The sequence below is a fragment of the Ischnura elegans genome, chromosome 3 (assembly GCF_921293095.1).
Source record: "Ischnura elegans chromosome 3, ioIscEleg1.1, whole genome shotgun sequence".
Taxonomy (NCBI): domain Eukaryota; kingdom Metazoa; phylum Arthropoda; class Insecta; order Odonata; family Coenagrionidae; genus Ischnura; species Ischnura elegans.
In genome coordinates this window covers 122,572,705-122,586,037 of record NC_060248.1, presented here as the reverse complement: position 1 = coordinate 122,586,037, position 13,333 = coordinate 122,572,705, and positions in this window count along the sequence as shown.

The following is a 13,333-nucleotide window of genomic DNA, read 5'->3' as shown; positions in this document are numbered from 1 at the left end:
AAAAACAGTTAATCGATTGCGTATTCAATGTTTTAAGGTCCACTGTGTTAATTCCCTCATGCATTCAATATTTACATTTTCACTCTGATGTCTTCGAGCTGACAAATGGTTGAAGTCGGCAGTGTACTTCCCAGAGGTATGGCACACACTAGATTATTTGGAGTTCTACTACTCAAACAACCCTGTGACAAATCCATTAAGGTTTCCATACAATACAATATCAGAGACAGTAGGTGGAGGTTACAGGATCATAAAAGTCTGGTCAACATTGAACTCCAATTCATACGTATTGTGTGCACTCGTTAGGGCCAGAATTTTTGATAAAAATTTCCTCTTCCATACAAGCATTTAGCTAAGAAGTGATGACTTGAGATGTTATTACAATCATGGATGCAGTCTACGCAAGTGATGAGAAGTGGCTGAAGGTACCGTATTTCTCCAAATATTGTCCCCCTCCGAATATAGTCCCCCCCCCCCTAATTTTGAGGCTTCAGTTTCAGAAAAAAGTTTTTAAAAAATGCGTTTGAATACAGTCCCCCCCTTTACTTTTACCACGGGCATTTTTGGAAAAAAAGGGGGGACTATATTCAGACATTTACGGTAATTAGGAATGGGAGAATAGAATAAGGGGGTGGAAATGCATGAAATGAGTAACAAACAATCTATTTAACTCTTAATTGAATGTATGGTTATGGGTGCTCTACTGTTCTAGTTCTGTTATACTTCTAGGACCATGTGGTGATTGGAACCTTGTTTTTTCCCTCCATCTGTCACCGAAATCGTGTATTTTCCATGATATGAAATTATGTTCATTATCTTAATAATGTGATTAATAGAGTACAATGTAGGTTTTCTCTTTGTAGATTTAATAAACCCAATTTTCTGAATTTTTTCTATGTTTGACATGCATTCTGAAATATCTATTTATCATGGAATATTTTTATGTGGACTTTGGGAGAAGGCATTTATTGTTATTTTGTTCAGAGATAATTTATTTTGTTTTGTCTGTATGTAATTAAAAACATAACTTGTACATTCTGTGCAATGAACTCAATGGAAGTGATGTATCTTTGTCTTTTGGTGCATCATATAATGTGTGCTCACTTGGGAATTTGCCGAAAATTTGTCTGAACAATGAACTGAATTCCTTTGCATGCTTAATAAGGCTTAACAGTTGATTGGTATCTTTGTGCTCAATGAAACCTCTAGTATTTAAGCTCTCAGCTTAATCTTTGATAGCAAATGTTGTCTTATGATGGGCAGTAATTGGAGGTAAATTTACCTCTGTAATGATGTGCCTTATTATTCATGCATTTGTTGAATGTGTTTGTCAATGAAAATTTTATAAAAATGTATGCATTATGTGTGAAGTGTTTTTCTATAAATGTATTTAATTGCAAAATATTTTAATCAAATTGTTTAAGTATTTGTTGAAGTTTACCTTTTTGTTCTATTTTTTGTTCTATTATTTCTATCGAGTTTTCTATTGTTTGTTTTTTGTATTTGTTCAGTAAATACTTTGCTAACTTCTTTATATTTCTGGCCTAGCCCAGTATGCAGGCCATAATACCATTGTTCCATCAACATTTTTACTTTGTTTACTATAACTGAAGAATTTGATTAGTCTAAATCATAAATTGTTGCTTGAGAAAAAAATGTTACATTTTTGTTATCATGACTTTCTGTACACAACTCGTAAAGTAAAAATTTGATTTACGCATCTTGATTGCACCTAGTATTCTTCATTTTGCATAGCGATAGCGAATACTGCCTGATACACCTTGCATGTGTTAACCTCTTCGTCAATCCTTGATTCAATGTAATTTGACTTCAAACAGATCCTATATTTTAGTTCCTCCAACTGCTTGAATCAAGATTTGACTATACACCCTTCATTAGGCTAAAGCTTGGATATTTGGTGCCCCATGAAAGTGGTTTGTAGTCTGGTGCCAGTATTTACATATGTATTCAAAAACAGCTGAAATGGGCCTTTAGATTGCACAAAAAACTTAAAATATAAAGTGGTAAAAAGTGGGCACTAAAAATGGATTTAAAAAATGAGATTCAGGAGCAGAAGGCCTTTCAAAGTTGCCTCTTGAATGTTCCATTAGAGCGTACAAGAATTGAGGGAAAGGTAGGCAGGCAAAGCAGTGTTGAATGAGGTAGGAAGTCTGTGAAAAAGTGATCTCTGGGAGAGAGAAAGATATATGTTAGTGAAGTACATGTATGGTTGTTAGGAAAGGTGTGGGTGGGGATGCTAAGTGTAATGTATGGGTGTATTTCAGAGCATTAGTACATACCAATTAAGGTATGCTAAATGAAATAAAGGTCATAATTATTCCTAGGGGTGGAGTCAATGAAAGAGCAGGCATTATTTCAGAATAACAAGATTTATGCAGTTGGAGAACACAGACAAATGAAGAAATGGAGAAATTAACAAGAAGTTCAGGAACTTTTGAGTAGAAGGAAAAGACACTGGAGTAAATAACAGAGTTATTTCAAGGACTGGGGAGAAATGTTACATGAAATGATGTGAATCCATCATTTGCCAGATCGTTAAAGCTACAGCTTTAATCAGTACTGGTCAGTGAAGGAATTGGCACTCATGACCTTCTGACTTATGGCCATAAAGTCAACAGATTCAGTGCGGAGCAGATCAATTCACGTGGTCCTGTCCAAGCCGAGATACGGAGCACGTCAACTGACGTGCTCTGCCAGTCGGGCCGGGAGCCCTTTCTCCGCCTCTGTACATGACAAATATCCACTTCAGAGTCTTCCGATCGTGTGCGTGGCCTTCAGCAAGCTTCCCCCTTTCGACCCGTGTGTGCCATTGGTAAAAAGCAGTATTTGAATGGAAGTTATGGTGTGGAAACCTCCCATTATTTTTCTGTCTTATTTTATCGGCCGATTTTGACGATGGTAATGAAAACCAGGCCCGCATTGAATGTGTTATGACCAAAATTGTTTAGGTATCCGCAAATGTTCTCTTCGAAATGCCTCCAAAATCGGAGGTGTAGTGTGGCAATATATTCTTATTACGACAATACTTTCAGCAGTAATTTTTTGCCCGGAGAATAGATTTACAACATTCATCCACAAGATTTAATTTTTAATTCAATTTGAGGCAGTTGAGCAGCAGAGGCAACTGTACAGTCCCAGACTGAAAAATCTCACCACACAGGAGCCAAAAATTTTCTTATCCCCGTGTTGACGCTGACTTGGCTGTGCTGCTGAACCATGACTCCACTGCAAAAAACAACAAACACTCCAAAGGTTGAGCAAGGGCCTTCTGAATCTCTGCCTGTCACAAAGAGTTTTGAAGCCCACTGAGGACGATGTTATGACCTTTGATTTCTATGACATGGTGCACCCAGAAAAGGTGGCAGTGTTTGCTGTTCTTTGCAGCAGAGGCGTAGTTCAGCCAATTTTGCATGTTCAGTGTCAATTGAGACAGTTAGAAAAGTTTCAGCTCCAGGGTTGTAATATTTTTCTTTCCAGGACTGTACAATCAAGTACTGAAATTCAATACCCACCTGTCTGACCCCTTAAAAATTAAAAATGACAGGTAACAGATGGCATTGCGGTAGTTTGAAGTCGCTAAATACTTCATTTTACTTCAACATAGTAATTGTTCATGTTGATTCTTTTGCCATACGATGAAGTGAACTGTGCGAAAATTGATTGAACTTGATTTTTGCGTTAAACTTTTTGGTGGTGAATTCAGCTGTTCAAAGTCACTACATATATTGTTTTAATTTGCTATTGTAAATGTATGTGTTGATTTCTTCCAATGATTATCATTTGGGCTCTTTAAAAATTGGCATATATTGATTTTTTTGAGGAAATTATGATGTGAAAATTATCATTAAATAAATTCTAGCTGTTTGAGCACAGGTAGTGGAAGAAAAACGAAGGCTATCAATTTGGGAAAAAGGTAGCCATTGTATGGCAGTCCATTTTGGGACAAAACACGAGCATTTCTGTGAAGCAGTTTTGGCTGCCAAAATCCAAAATAGGCTCCATCATAAAATAAAGAGTTCATATTCTTGATGCTGGGAAAGATAGGTACTGATTGATGGAAGAAAGATGCCATTAAAGAAAGCAACTTAGTTGTGAGAAATGGACCCATCCACACAATGGAGAAGTTACTCTTTGTTTGGATTGAAGATCAAATTGAAAAATGTGTCCCACTGAATTTGCTTACAATTCATACGTAGGAGGACCTGAAGATAAAGGAAGGAGAGTACATTTACGAAATACATATTTAACGCTAGTCATTGTTGGTGTAATTGGTTTATACAGCATGCACAGTTGCATGAACTGAAAGTGGTGAGGTTACCAGTTAAGGGTGGTTTCTTGCCTGAAAAAATATTTATTGAATTGTTAATTTGTTGCGAGGATTGGAAATTAATCCAATGATTTCATTGAGGTGCTGTAGGTACCTCATTATTTTCATAACACTGCCAATTTAACCAGTAACGGATGCAGAATAAAACTCAAGGGGGGTCGCAAAAGATATTTTGAGCTACATATACTATTAACGTAATGAAAAATAACCAAGTTGCATGCAAAATTTCAGATAGTTTTATTTAAACTGATATTACGCATGTAAAAGGCAATGCTATCTTATGCTATGAAAAAGTTACAATTGTGGCTCTGCAATGTTCGGCATTGCGGACAGCCCCACAAGGGGGGGGGCTGCCCCCTATAGGTAGCCGCCACTGAATGTAACTAATACTCCAAAAATCCCTGCAGATGACTTAAAATCATCCGCTGGTAGAAGAGGTACCTATATCCTTCTCGTGCATATCAAGAAGCGTAACTACCAGTCGTGAGGCATTTAGCCAATAGGGTGGTTTCCTATTATTTTTTTATTACCTAAATCGAAAGATTATTACTCCTGGAGTACGTATTTCACGCATTTAGATATTTAAATGACTATTTTTCGCGATTAAATGACAAGTGAAAATTTTCAAGCGCGCGAAAACGCGACGGCTAAGTATGAATGTCGGGAAAACTCCGTGTGACGTCGTTCTGGTTCCCGCTGCCGCAACTGAGGTGACCTTGGGGCGAGGCTTTGAGCGCTGATACGACGCAGGATGGTAGCAGAGTACCCTGCAAGTAGGTAGCGCTTGGCTCAAATAAGGTTTATTAATACCTTATCAAACGCAGAAAACTTTCCGACCTTAGCCAGTTTTAATAGGTGATTATTAAGACACGTTTCCCTGAGCTCTGTGCCTCATACATGCATTGTTAATCTCAGACGATGTAAAACTCCTATCTACTCGTATAGAAACTAGGTCCGTGTGACGTCACGTGGAGTGGCATCGCATGGGCGCCAATCTGGCCTTTTTCAAATGAGGATAAAAATTGACCATTGTTATTCGTCTTAACTGGGATTAGTAAAACCAAGTAATTTGTATATTATGAATACACTAATGGTGGGTAACGAATCGCAATAAATGCCTTTCGTTTTCTTCGATCAAGGAAACTACTCTAATATGGGCTTGCCAAATACAAAACAAAAATCTATAAAGTAAAAATGATTTATGGAAGTTCAGAAAATATTTTAAGTTTAGCTACAATGATATAAGTCCTCATTCTCCTTGTACCTATCTCGGGGGAAATGTCGACCCTGTCGCCTCAGTAGCTTGGCCTGTGCTTTGTTGGGCGAGTGGTTCGGTCAGTCATTCAGGGCGTGCTGCTTTATGTAAGAGATTACCGCAGGCCTAAGATGTAAATAAGTCATTTTTGAACGCACGTGTAGTCGCAACCAAGGTCACTTTGTGTAAATTGAAGCGTCTTCGATTCGCGCGATAAGAATTCCTGAGGAGGAGCGGAGTGTGAGAGGCTAGATTCCAATATATTGCTCTATAAGTATTTGTGGATTATTTGCGAAGTCTATCCGTTTCAAATTTGAGACACTGCCTCCCCTCTAATCGATAATTTTCTCAAAAATTTTCGTGTTATTGGCATTCCTGTGTCATGCTCAGATCATGATCACTGCAGTTGTTTTTCGGAATGTTCTGACGAAAAAGGGATACAGGTTGTTTGACAGAAACAATACCGCTTGGAAAATGAACGATATAATTTCGATCATTATTTTTAAAAGTATTCTTCCGGTTAAATTTTGCTTATAATTATCATTTTCGAATCATTCTGGCGGACTAGACTGACCTTTCCTTGGCCACACATAATGAGGCCTATTCCCTTTCATTCCCATGCATAAATCCTCTCATCTTCCAGGGTTGGTGTGGTGGCTCAAGTGTAGGATTCCCACCGTGTGGACTGGAGTTCGAATGCCGGCAATGGCAAAGGTTTTTCAGAGACTGCTCGATCCCTGCTTGAATGTTGTGTGAAGGAAACTTGAAGCGCAAAGCTCCGACCGTCGGATGGGACGTTAGACTATGTTAACTTTGGCGCCTTTCGATGAGAGCAGGCTAATGCCGACGCCGGGTTTCTCTCCACCCTCATCATCGCTATTATTACCTTCCCTCACGGCGCAAATGGACTTACAGCTCCTTGAGTAGGCTTTCGCGGTGTGGTGAGGATTCAGCGTGGAGGTTTCCGGGGTTACTACCGCGTAGATTCATCTCTGCAGACGACAGTTTCGCCGGCATTGCAGCAGGCTTCTTCAGGTCAATGAAGTGGAGATCCGAGGTATCGCCCGTCTCTTATACACCCCGTCGGAGGCCGGTGTCTTCTCATTGGCTGTCTCAGGAGGCCCGGGTGGCTTCTCGTTGGTCCGCACCTCCCGGCTCTATCCTGTCTCTCCGGGTTTACTCTTGAGGACTCTTCTCCGTGTGTTAGGAAGCTGGTATCCATCCTCCCTATTGAGGTTGTTCGGTCTCTTCATTATCTCTACAGCTTTCCTAATGATCCGAGGGAAGTATCTCTTTTCATTGGCAATGACTTTTGCATTGGTCGCGTTCAGCAGATACTCACCGGGTTCAAGAGATCCCTCACCGCTGAGCGACCGATCGTTGCGATCTGCTGAACGGTTGCTGAGCAGTGATCAGTCACGTGACCAAATAGCAGAAACATTCTAAATGGGCGGTGATGCGATTCCTGTAGAAGCGCTGGCGATTTTAATTGCAGGAGACGATGATACTGTGAACAATTTGTTTGGTTTAATTCAACGCGAGACGAGATTCTTCAGAAGAAATCCCTAAGCCGTACGCCTCAGAAGAATTAGGCCGCGGAATGAAAACTATTACGAAAGATAGTCCCTCGTTTTCAGGACGATAGCTTACTTAGTCGATGACAAACCTGAAGCCAGTTTTACTTGTTTTTCTTCAGTATCCTGAATTTCATATGTCATTCCTCCGTACGCATATCTTTTTGCAACTATAGCACCAGAAGACGTGCTAGTACTGGGCGCAGCCATATTGATTCTCAACATGTTCCAGTGATCGGTGATTTTGTCCGGTGGAAAAAATGGCGTCTTATCAGTAACACCGGTGAGCTACCAGAGAGCGTTCAGCAGAAATTCTCTCACCGGTTCCGCAACTGTTGAGTCTGCTGAACGCGACCATTGTCATAATCGGGATTGTGATTAGGCTCACTCCATGTGTGCTCAGCTATGGCCGAGAGGCGCAGTTGTTGGTTCCTCGTGGCTCTTAGGTGTTCTTCGAGCCGCACCTTGAGGGGTCTGCAAGTTTGTCCGATATATGATGCTCTGCCACAGGTGCAATTGCTCTGCAACAGGGGTACGGAGTCACCATTTTCAACCATTTATCTTAAAATTCCGCAATTTATTAATCTCGCACCTACCGCCTATCCTGGTGGGTATACAATAACCCCCACACACACCGGTATTATAGTTGCACCTAACCCCCCCCAGCCTTAATTCCTAGCTGCGCCCCTGCTCTCAACCGAAAACCATTTTTTAAGCACTCACTCAATAGGGTAGTTTCCTTCATCAAAGAAAACGAAAGGCATTGATTGCGATTCGTTACCCACCATTAGTGCATTCATAATACACAAATTATTTGGTTTTTGAAATACCGGTTTAGACGAATAGCAAGGGTCAAATTTTATCCTCATTTGAAAAAGGCCAGATTGGCGCCCATGCGATTCCACTCCACGTGACGTCACAGGGACCTAGTTTCTACACGAGAGGATAGGAATTATACATCGTCTGAGGTTACCAATGCATGCATGAGGCACAGAGCTCAGGGAAACATATCTTAATAATTACCTATTAAAACTGGCTATGGTCGGAAAGTTTTCTTCGTTTGATAAGGTATTAATAAACCTTTTTTAAGCCAAGCGCTACCATTCAGCAAGGTACTCAGCTACCCGCTGGCAGCCTGCGACGTATCAGCGCTAAGCCTCGCCTCAAGGTCACCTCACCGGGCGGGAGGGGGAACCAGAAATACGACGTACGGAGATATTTCCCGGCATTCATACTTGAGCGTCGCGTTTTCGCGCGCTTGAAAATTTTCACTTTTCATTTAATCGCGAAAAATAGATATTGTCATTTAAAAATCTAAAAGCGTGAAATACGTACTCCAGGAGTAATAATCTTTCGATTAAGGCAATAAAAAAATAATAGGAAACCACCCTATTCGGATGAAAACTTGGCGAGGATTGAAGGGAAGCATTGGAGCAAATTGATGTTTAAATCACTGAGGTTCACAGATCTCCAGGCATTGATTATTCAGACGACATGTTGAAATGAAACTAACTTAGACGAAGCTAATGAAAACAAAATACTGAAAAATCATGAACTTGAAACGGATTTCTTTGATAAATGAATTTTTTTTCAAATACGAAAAGTGTTAAAATTAGTTTAAAAACCTCTTCTTATTGTTAGTACCCTTTTTTTCAAAAATTTCCCTTTTGGTTTTGAACCCCCCCCCCCCCCCCCCGAACAAAATTCCTGGCTACCCCACTGGCCATATTCCTCGCACCGTTTACTTTACTCATCAACTGTGCTTGCAATCCTATATCCGTCTAAATAATTAATGCCTGGAGATCCGTGAACCTCAGTGATTTAAACATAAATGCTCCAACCGTAACTCCTGCCTCTAACTCATCGTACGCCTCCCTCGCATCACGTCCGCATGCAAGCTTAACAGAAAAGGCGATAGTGGACAGACTTGTCTCATCCTCGGTCAGTGCTTGTCCATCCCGACACTCCGTTTGCTATCCTCAGTTGAGCAGTCAGTACGAATGGGTCGCCTTTCCCTCCAAGCGTCGCATATTTTCTTAAGAATGCCATTAACTTTGCCATGTTCACTCTGTCAATTGCTTTCTCAAAATCCATACACGTCCTGATTTCGCTCCAGTTTACTCTCCACTAGGGTCATCATTACCGATATTGCAGCACAAATTGGCTTTCCTTTGCTGTAACCAAACTGAACCTAGCCCAAATATACGTTTGCCCTCGTCTCCATTTTCTCCGTTTAAAATCCTCAGTATCACCTTCGCCTTATGCGTTATTAGGCTAAAAGTCCTATAATTTCCGCATTCTACAGCCTTCTTTTTCGGCGGTGGCATTATTAATATCTTGATGATATCCTCAATTTCTTATCTATGTTCATTTTTTCTGGTCTATTCCGGCTCTCATACGGATTCTCCACGCGTTCATGAAATGGGTTAAGCCCGCTATTGCCGCTCTAAAGTTCACAGAAACCCTCTCCACCACGGCAGGATTGTAGCGCAATGCTTTGGAGCGGATTGTCTTGTACAGTCGACTGTAGCTATCCCTGATGTTTATTATGCATTCATTTACCTACACGTAGAGCTTGACACGTTCCACTTCGTTCGCTCGGAAGTATGGACATCGCGCGGTTCGGGCCACTTGACCTGGTGACGTGCGCGGCTAATGTCTTTCTAGAGAAAAATCCAAGTAGGGATATATTCTGTGATTCGTTGAGAAGTCTTACTAAGAAGACTAGTAACTTAGCCTAACTCCTTATTCATACTATCCTTTTTTAGTTATTTTATCTATATACTTGATTATATTTTGATGTACACTCTACTTACTTTACTTAACCGATGTACATTATTATAATTTAGTACGCAGGTATATTTTGTGACGCAGGTGCGCTTAAATGTTGGGAGAAGTCGAAAAGAGAAAGGAAGGGGAATGAAATCTTGTCCATGCCCAATGCAATCCTCCAAACTGAACGAGAGGAATCGTCTGCTGCAAGAATTGCAAACATGTATTTTACCCCAGCGGAGAAAACTGTCACCATTATATGTGTCAAACGTTTACTAATTCCTCAAAAATAAAAACCTTAGGTGCAACCCAAGTTTCGCTTGTAACAGCATTGTCAAATGTTGATGCAAAAATCCACCTCATAGAAGAGAACGTAAGCAAATGAGACGCTTCAGAACTGAAGATAGAAAAATTATCCAGCGATCCAAAAACGATCCCCCGACAGGTATTCCCCTCTCTTATTGAATGAGTGATCGAGAATTGGCATTAACGAAGTACTGTTCCATAAAGAATTTTACGCTTCTACTGGTTTTAACAGCTATTTGTCTTGATGATGACGCTAAGCCATTGAAACTAGTAGACAGCGTTTAATTATTTGTGGAAGAGCGCTTTTTCCTACCATGAATAGGTGTTACTTCATTCCACCGAAACAGTAAGTTAAGAAATATATTTTTCTGACTGGATTAGTGAAAGAAATTGCTTTTTCCCCCTAACAATAAATTACTTTAATAAATGCCAAGTGATACTCGGTATTCGCATCTCCATTTTTAAACTTTTCTATTTTTTTCCTTACTAAGGCAGATGAAGCGGACAGTTGGGATCAGGGGCGCAGCTAGGAATTAAGTCTAGGGGGGCTTTTGGCACAACTAATACTAGGAGGCCTGGGGGTTATGGAATACCCGCCAGGGTAAGCAGGAGGTGCTGTGGGCCCTCCCCTAGAATTTATTTTCAAGATAAATCGTACAAAATGTTAAGTTTTACGGCTCTCTGAGGGATATTTTATTAATCCATACACTATTCCATAAGTGATATATTAACATATCAATATAATTAAGTAAAATGGATTAAGCTTAAAACTTTCTCTCAGCTTTGGGGGAATTTTATCCCCCAATCCCCTCTCCTCGCTGCGCCACTGCTTGGGAAAAATCTTTAGCCCTGCGATAACAACGGCATTAGAGTATGGTCAGTGATGTGTATTAGCGAAGTAAAGGTACTCGAATTAATTTTAGCGATCGCATCTTTTGTAATTTTTTACTACTAACCAATACATTTTCAAAAAAGTAACAATAAATTGTAATCTACTCCAAAGCTCGTGCGAGGAATCGTTACATTTGAGTAATCAAAAGTGAACATTTTAATTCCGCGCGCGCTGATCGAAAAGCAGTTCCAACTACATTAACCTCATCCGCGGATTTAAAATTTTTGGTAGAACATATTTATTCGTGCCTAAAATTTCTGAATAAAAAATCAATTATTATTTTCGGCAATGACATTAAATAATAATTAAGATGATGATTTGCATGTTAGTGCTCCTGAGAAATTCTGACGGCGATAATATCATGTACGGGAGCATCATGGAAAGTAATTTCAATCTTTATTGTATTTCTACTGGTTACTTCTTCAAAGACTAGTTTTAAATAGCAATTAATTACAAATTTGACTGTGTAATATTAACTGAGCCCGATTGCATTTTTTTTTCAATACTTTTTCCCATTATTATGCATATTTCAGAAATACGCAGCTAAAACCATTTGAAAACAACTTGCAGTATCAATCCGCACATGTAGCTTAAAATGATAAAAATATCTTTCTTTTAGAAAATTTCCTATTATTTTTTTATTGCCTAAATCGAAAGATTATTACTCATGGAGTACGCATTTCACGCTCCTAGATTTTCGAATGAAAATATCTATTTTTAGCGATTAAATGAAAAGTGAACATTTTCAAGCCCGCGAAAACGCGACGGTTAAGTATGGATACTGAGAAAACCCCGTGTGACATCATTCTGGTTCCCGCTGCCGCAAGTGAGGTGACCTTGGGGCGAGGCTTTGACCGCTGATACAATGTTGGCTGCTAGCAGGTAGCTGATTACCCTGCTAGCAGGTAGCGCTTGGCCCTATCAAACGGAGGAAACTTTCCGACCGTAGCCAGTTTTAATAGGTGATTACTAAGACATGTTTCCTTGAGCTCTGTGCCTCATGTATGCATTGGTAATCTCAGACGATGTGAAACTCCTACCTACTCGTATAGAAACTAGGTCCCTGTTACGTTACATGGAATGACATCGCATGGGCGCCAATCTGGCCTTTTTCAAATGCGGTTAAAATTTACCATTGCCATTCGTCCGAACTGGGATTTCTAAAACCAAATAATTTGTGTATTATGAATACACTTATGGTGGGCAACGAATCAAAATCAACGCCTTTCGTTTAATTTGATGAAGGAAACTACCCAATTGGCGATAGTAGGAATATGTATCATGTCGATGCATCGCGATGACGACATTTGCCTCTCAGCACCGCGATGTTTGTTTTTCTCCTCTCCTTAGAGAAGAATGATGGAATTATTCCTTCCTGAAGTCATTAGTATTATTCCGAATTGTACATTTAGATAGCAGGCATTTAATTACTTTGATAGAACTTTGAAATTTTCCTTTCAGTCTCACCGATTACCGATGGCGGATACAGAAAAAACTGAAGTTAAAGATATCTTGAGATACCTTTACTTTCATCGTAATAAAAAATAATCAAATCATATGCAAAGTTTAAGAAAGTTTTATTGAACTGATTATGCAAGACAAAGCCGTCTTATGATATAAAAAAGTTGCTGTTGTTTTTCTCTTCCGTAAATGATGAATTCTGTCGCGGGCGGTTCCGCATGGGGGGGGCTCATATGAATCAGCAACTGGTCCAGTGACTCTTCATATCACTGTCTATACAGTTGGGTCATCCCATTCAATTATTTCTCTGTCGACTTGCAGTGCGCCGAGCCCAGTGTCTCTAGTAGTGAGCGTGTGCAACTAAAGTAAGGCATTGCATCATGTATCGCATGCCACTTTTGGATATTTCAATTCAAACAGTTTGAACCTTTCCAAAGCTATATATTTTCTGTCTGTGGCTTTTTGTCACACCACAGTTACCCTCTTTAAATTTTTAAGATCGCGAGTGGATCACCAAGGAGCCGCTAGAGGATTGATACGTTTTATTAATTGGCTCTTGACTTTCTAACTGCAATCTCTGTACGTCCTTTAAATGCGTCCCTTTTCCTCGCGTTGAGTTTGGAAGACGGTCATGGATGGAAAATTCTCCTTTGATTACACGCAACACTCCATACAATGACGTAGTAGTTGCATAAGTGTCAGGATATGAAATAGAATTAACTGTA